Genomic DNA, 7,277 nt, shown 5'->3' with positions numbered 1-7,277 from the left:
TGATGTAAAACTATTTCATATAATTAATACTTTAAAGGGTAAAATATTAAATGGAGTCAAGTAAGATTTTGGTCGCTAACGTAGGAGCCAAAAATTTATTTCGTCCCCAACCTTTTTTTACCTACAAAATGGTCCCTAAGATTTCAGTTTTTTTTAAACGGTCCTTCGGACGATTTTACCCCTTAGTTCATTAGTGTCCGTTACACCCTTTTTTAACAAATAATGATAATATTAATAAGAATAATAATAATAAGAATAATAAAAAACAATAAATAGATAAATAATGAAATTAAATAAGGGTGCAGTGTGTGAAGTGGACAACGCGAGCGTCTTCTTCGGAAGTTCAACGGAGAGCAGCAGTGCTAGGGTTCAACAAACAACGTCCATGGCTTTCCAGAGTTTTAGAGCTGCCCGATTTCGTTCACTGCGAAGGAGTTGGTATGCGGACATGGTGAGAGACCAATTCTGCGAACTTCATCCACGAAGGATAACTCAGGACGAAGATTTTGGGGCTGCGTATACTATGAGGTATGCTGTTGTTCCTCGTTTGCGATTATGGGTCTGAAAATTTGGAAGTTTTTTTATCTATCTTTGTTGCTTCTATCAGGTTCAGGATGGTTGTGATTTTTTTCATTGGGCGGATTCGGAACTTGGAGGAGCTCAGCAGGAGATTGAAATTGCAAGAACCAGGAGGAAGATTACAAAGTTAAAATCAAGTTTGAAGGATGTTGAATGGAAGCTTAGGATTGTTGCTGCTTTGGAGATTGTTGGCTGGATTGGATTTTTGTTTTTGTTGCTGCAGAATCCATATAAGTTAAAGTAACCATATGGCATGCACCTAAATTATAGATGATTAGCTAGAAAATTTTAGGAGATTTGTTGTGTTGTAGGGTTAAAGTTTGAGGATAATTTGTGATGTTACAATAGTTTAATGGTGTATCATGTGTGAACCTGTTTGAATTAATGAATGAAAGTGATGTTTAACTGGGTATCTGATGTGAACCTAGTTAATGATGTCTCAAGTGTGATGTTTTAATTTGCAATCTTAATGAAGAAGGTCAGTAAAGCACAATATGCATGAATGAGATTTAAGAATCCAATAATGACCTAATGGCTTATTTCAATTAAAGAGAAGTTAAACGAAACACAAATCAAGTACTGGTTTCCACAAGTCTAAGATGATCATATAGATAACAGTGGATGTCATGCCACTGAAACAAAAAATAGGACTCAACAAAAGAGTGCTGAAACACCTAATACCAAAATACAGACTTCAAACTAGTGTTTATAAAGTATTGTTCTGAAACTAAACATTGTTTCCATATTAGTAAGACATTGATAACAAAAGAGCATAACAAGAAATATCTAAAGATTATCCTATTCACTTGGAGGTAATTTGGCCAGCAGCTTCAGCTTTTGCATAGGAACATGTGGTGTACCACTTTGGATGACAGAAAAATGTCTTTTCCTCTCAGATGGCTAACTCAGTGACTATTTCTTGTTGGAGGAGGTTGTTGCTGCTGTAGCCTTGTTCTTGGCCAATGATTGGATTGAAGGTATTTTTGGAATGGGCTGGACTTAGGTGTTGGGCTGAGTGGATACATTCTTGGGATGAGATGCTGGTTTCTTGGGCTAAGATGCTGCCTTCTTGGGCTTTGAAGATGGTTTCTTGGGCTGAGTTGCTGGAAGATTGGGTAGTGATATTGAAGTCTTTCTCTTCCTCCCTATCCGAACTGTTTGACCAGGGGCAGTTTGGATGTATCATTCTTCCCTCTTTTTGGAGTTCTCCCTACTTGTTGTGTTGAAGTTTGAGCCTATCAAGGAAGTGGCAATAATGCAGAAAGAAAGAAGAGTTAGATACATAACTAAGTAGTAAAATAAATAGAAAGCATAATATGACATAAACCCTAGTTACATACCTTCTTCTTTGGCTTTGTACAGCTCCTCCCCCTTCTTCTTGTGTCCCACTGCACCACAATTGTAGTATCTTTGAATTTGACCCCTCCGTGATAGGTGATTCTGACTTCTGTTCTCCTCATCTGCAGGCCCACGCTTTCTCGTCTTCACAGGTCTGTGACTTGGCCTCCAATAGGGAGGTGGCACGACATCATCATACTGAGTTCTCTCTTATAGATTCGATCCATTAATAGGGTGTATCACCTCCTGGTGGTACTTCAGGTAAGCATCCTTCTTGTAAAAATTATCCACATAGGATTCAAAATCAAGTCCTTTCAAGGTGATAAGCTGATGGCATGAGGACATGGAATGCCACTCATCTGCCACTTCCTGCAAGAACACTCAGCAACAGCCAGATCCAGAATAAATTTATCTAATCCACACATAACCTCATATTTACTAGCAGCTGACCAGCATGGCCTCCAGTCCCTAGCTAAGCTTGCTTGTTTCTTCAATTTCTTTCTAATTATTGGCATAATGTTTCCCTGATAATTCTGAATCCTATCTCTATTGGCAGCCCATCTAGTCATCAGATATACCCTAATATCTTTTAACATGGTAACAATTGGCTTTTTCCTTGCCTCTACTATGACAGTATTGAAACTTTCACTCATATTATTAACAAGTGTGTCATATTTTGAATGAAAAGTAAACCTGGAACGGGACCAAAATTTAGGTGGAATGCCGTTTAAATGTCGAAATGCCCCCTCATTGACAGCTCGCAAACATTCATTTCCTTCTCCTAATCTTTCCAATGACTTGCCTTAGCACACCTCCACATTCTGTTCTTTAGTTCCAAACCAGGAAATTTCTTCCTAAAATTGTTATAGAGATGCCTGATGCATAATCTGTTATCCACCCCTAGAATGACCTCTTCAAATGCCGGCAATAAACCCTATGACATGAAGGTGAGAATGCATTTGATTAGTACACAAATCTTTGTTTCATTAAGCACAACCTAAATTTGTTTAAGCACACGATTAGTGTAAAATGTAACATTACCTTCTGTTGATCAGACATAAATGTGCATTTTCCAATTTTCTCTGGACCCAAATCCTCGGCAAGATGACGCAGAAACCAGACCCAGGAGTCCTTTGTCTCGGCTTCTACAACTGCATAAGCAATTAGAAGAATCTGGTCATTTGGGTCTTTTCCAATTGTAGTCAAAACTTGTCCTCCTTGAGGAGTTTTTAAGAAGCATTCATCTAGGCTAATAAATGGTCTGCATTGTTAGAAACTTTTCATGCATGCATCAAAGTAGACATAAAATCTTTGGAAGACACAATAATTCATCAAACTTGGATTCTATCTCTCCTGAGCAAAATTCGGAGATCGAATCACTTTCAGGTACACTGATGATCCTGGATTCGTTCTTAGCAGCTCACCACAGTAATCCTCTTATACTGATGAATCACTTTCGCTGCCATTTCCTTAGTCATTATCAGATTCTACTTTTTGTGTACCTTTGTCACCAGATCCTTAATCTTAATTCTTGGATTTGATTCCACTTTCTTCTTAAATTGGTTGCCTAGCCATTTGGAGTGCAGTATTCTAACCCTGTGTGTCTACATGCAGGTATTCTGCAAATTCATGCTTCTTAGCTGCCATGTTGATTCCTCGCTAACCCTGTGAGCATATAGCCAAAAGGAGCAGTCTTCCTGACAAACATCCTGGACCCTTAACAAGTCACACTTCTTAAACTTAACATTCCTAGATGTCTGAACTGCATTGGCTGCCACCGTGTCCTTAAACTCTTGCCTAGATTCATAAAGTGTTCCCACCTTCTATTTGTAGTTTCTCATGTCTTTTTCAGGTTTATGGACTGGAAACCTCAGCCCATCACAATCAGCATCCTCCTCTGCATCATCAGCCCCCAAGTCTTGTCCTCCAATCATATGATCGTTCTCTAAGTCATCACTGTCTGCTGCTTCCTCATCTTCCAAGTCACTTGTCACAACCCTCTTACCCTTGTCCGCAATAGAGTCCTTTGGCACAGAATTTTCTTCACCAAATCCACTATCATAGATTCATAGTCATACTCCTCCTCACTGTCAGTGAAGTGAATGTCTTTGGCACTATCCCCCTCCTCATTAGATGGCAAGTATGTTGGGTTATCACTATCTTCACCACTACTTTCATGGTCACCTCCTCCAATCTGTCCTTCATGGCCTCGATCTACTCCAACACCCTTATTTTGACATTCAGTTTCAACCGCATCACCAACAGTATCAGTCTTCTCTTGGTCTCCCCCAAAAATCACTATCTCAAGTCCACCACCATTAGGTTCTTCCCTTTCGAGTCCCCTAGTATCTTCCCCCACGTCGATATAACCAACTTTCGGAAACCCCTCGGCATCCCCAACCTCATGCACCACAAACAAATCAACGAAGCCCCTCAACTCAGCTATGTTACACATCTCAATTGTATTTGAGTCACCTTTCAACAAGTTCAAGTTATTCTCAGAATCATCCTCATTTGAATCTTTATACCATAACGCTGCGATGGTGGACTTCAAGTATCCAAACTGCCTCAACTCCTCGTATGCCTCAAACACAGACCACAGATGGCCGTCAATGTCTTCGATAACTGTACCTTGACCCTTCAAATACTTGAAGACACCGTTCTCGTACCTGAATACACCCCCATGATGCACCCTCATGTTAAAGAGCACCATCTTCTACTCAAACAACCCTATTAGTCAACACATTACGTTACTAAACCAAATAAGAAGGAAAACAAAAACAATCAGCACAAACCCTAGCCTTGTACAGAGGTTCACGCACCTTACACCAGTTAGATGCATCAACGAAGGCGGCATTGACAGGATAGCAAGCTTACCTCAAAAAGGGCTATCTACAGCAACAACGGCGAGTGACCAATGCAGCAACACAACCTCGCTCGAACTACCAACAATGGAAGGTCTTCAACCACTAGCCTAGCCTGCTCTCGCAGAAACGCTTTCATAGGGTTTGACACAAACGTTTTCTCAGAGACTGACTTACTTCAAGAAGCCGAAATGATTTAGCGAGAATGACATGAAGGGAAATAAACCATCAAGGGCAAAAATGTCTTTAAAATTTATTTTTTTGGTGCGAAGGACGATTTAAAAAAAATTTGAAACCTTCGGAACCATTTTGTAGACAAAAAAAGGCCGGAGACGAAATAAATTTTTGGCCCCTATGTTAGGGACCAAAATCATACTATATTGTTGACATAAATAATTTCTAAAGATCGAATTTTGATATATTTTTTTGCAAGTATGGTCAGTAAAATAAAATATTTTTATTCTTAAATAAAATTTAGTAATTTTACACCAAATAATTTTTTTGTGTAATGATAATTTAAGGAAAAAAAAAGAGGTTTAGTAATCAAATTTTACTCTAATTTTGTATATATACCTTCTAAATTTTTATTCGAATATTTTCACAAAAATTTGGATAAAATACACAAATTATTTATCAAATATAAAATATATTTGTTATTTATAAAAAATTGGTTATTTTTGTGATTTTTTAAATCTTTCAAAAGCTTGTTCGTCATTTATATATTTTGGAATTACTTTTTCCCAATGATATGAATATAGTTAATTTTTTACAATACTGATTTACTCTTGTTTTCAAAATCTTCTTCAATATCTTTTAAGAAATTATTTTACAGCCATTTGTTTTCGATATGCTCTTATATATCATGGTGTAGCTTACTTTCTTTTCCTTTTTTTAATGAACATATCTAACTGATCTATCACATGTATATGCAATTTTTGCGAGTAATACATGTCAATGAGACACTTTATTTCCAAACCTTACTTTTCCGTATTTATTTTGGCAATTGTAACGATCAGCTGCCGCTATAATTTCCCTTCATCACCACCTTTCTATATTAAAATATTAATTGAACGGTTTCATAATTCTCTTATTTCAACAATCTCATGATTTGAAACTTAACTTTAACCGTGAAAAGGGGACTCACGATCGTATTATTGGAGTTGGAGTTAGACGGAGTGATATTGACCATTTTTCAGGGACAAATAAACAAGTCATCTTAACAGATGAGTCAATGACTCTATTCAAGGGACAATTTTCTTATTATTATATATTTATATTTAAAGTGTATATAAATTAAATTATTTACAACCACATCAATATATCTGTAACGGGGTATATAGTGGTAGATATTTTCATCTGAAAAGATTTAGTATGACTGCTTTTTTAATGTGAAACTGGGGATAAGCCCAGGGCATTCTCATTATGATAAGCTACTATTATATTATGCATCATCTTGTGATTTAGTGATTACTTTCTTCAATTTTGTTTATAATGATTTTTTCTATTACTTAATTCATATGTGTGTGTGTGAATGACTTTTATGGTAAGCATATTAATAAATTCACAATCAATACTATTATGCTTTTATTTTCTACTCATGCTAATGTAAGAGAAGAAAATAGGTCAAGGGGCCCATATTGTTTTTTTCGTCTGCTTTTCTTCTATTATCCATAAATAAGACAATAATATAGCGGGGAAATTTTTTTCCCTGGATTAAAAAGTCTGTTACTATATTAGCCCTCAACATACGACATCAATGACCCTAAAATGGGAATTTAGGCAATTTACTCATTCAACTTATAATGGAATGGAAGAAGTTAGCCTATTATATAAGAAATTTTATTTACAGCTTATAATCAAATTTTCTTATCACCAAATTATGTAATCTTTTTTTAGTACAAGCCTAGCTACAATGCAAGATAATCTCTATTCCAATCCTTTTTATTACTCTATATATTTATTAGGTTTAATTACTATGTCGTTTCTTATAGTTTTATAAAATTTTTAATTAGGTTTTTATATTTTTTTTTATTTTAATTGAGTTTTTGTACCAATTTTTTTTTTTAATTAGGTCTCTACATTTTTTTTCTTTTTATTTAGGTCTCTATACCAATTTTTTTTTTAGTTGGATTCCTATAAAATTAAGCCAATTACTATTAAGAAGTGCAGAGACCTAATTAAAAAAAAATATAAAAACCTAATTAAAATTTTTACAAAACTATATAAACCAACAGAATAATTAAACCTATTTATTAAAACCCAACAAAACCATGCATCTATAAAAGCGTTGCCTTTCCCGCATATATCATGTATGTTTCAACAACCTCTCTTCTCCTTCAAAGCCCAAGTGATGGCAAATGATACGATGATTTTCACAAAATACATTTAAAATCTAAACAGACTAATAGTTTATTTAACATGTCATGTGCGCACAAAAAATCAATCATCAAATCAGCCATAATATATTTGTGTATAAATATATGTATTGTTTAAATT

The sequence above is a fragment of the Arachis ipaensis genome, chromosome B03 (assembly GCF_000816755.2).
Source record: "Arachis ipaensis cultivar K30076 chromosome B03, Araip1.1, whole genome shotgun sequence".
Lineage (NCBI taxonomy): Eukaryota > Viridiplantae > Streptophyta > Magnoliopsida > Fabales > Fabaceae > Arachis > Arachis ipaensis.
This window is presented reverse-complemented; position numbering follows the sequence as displayed.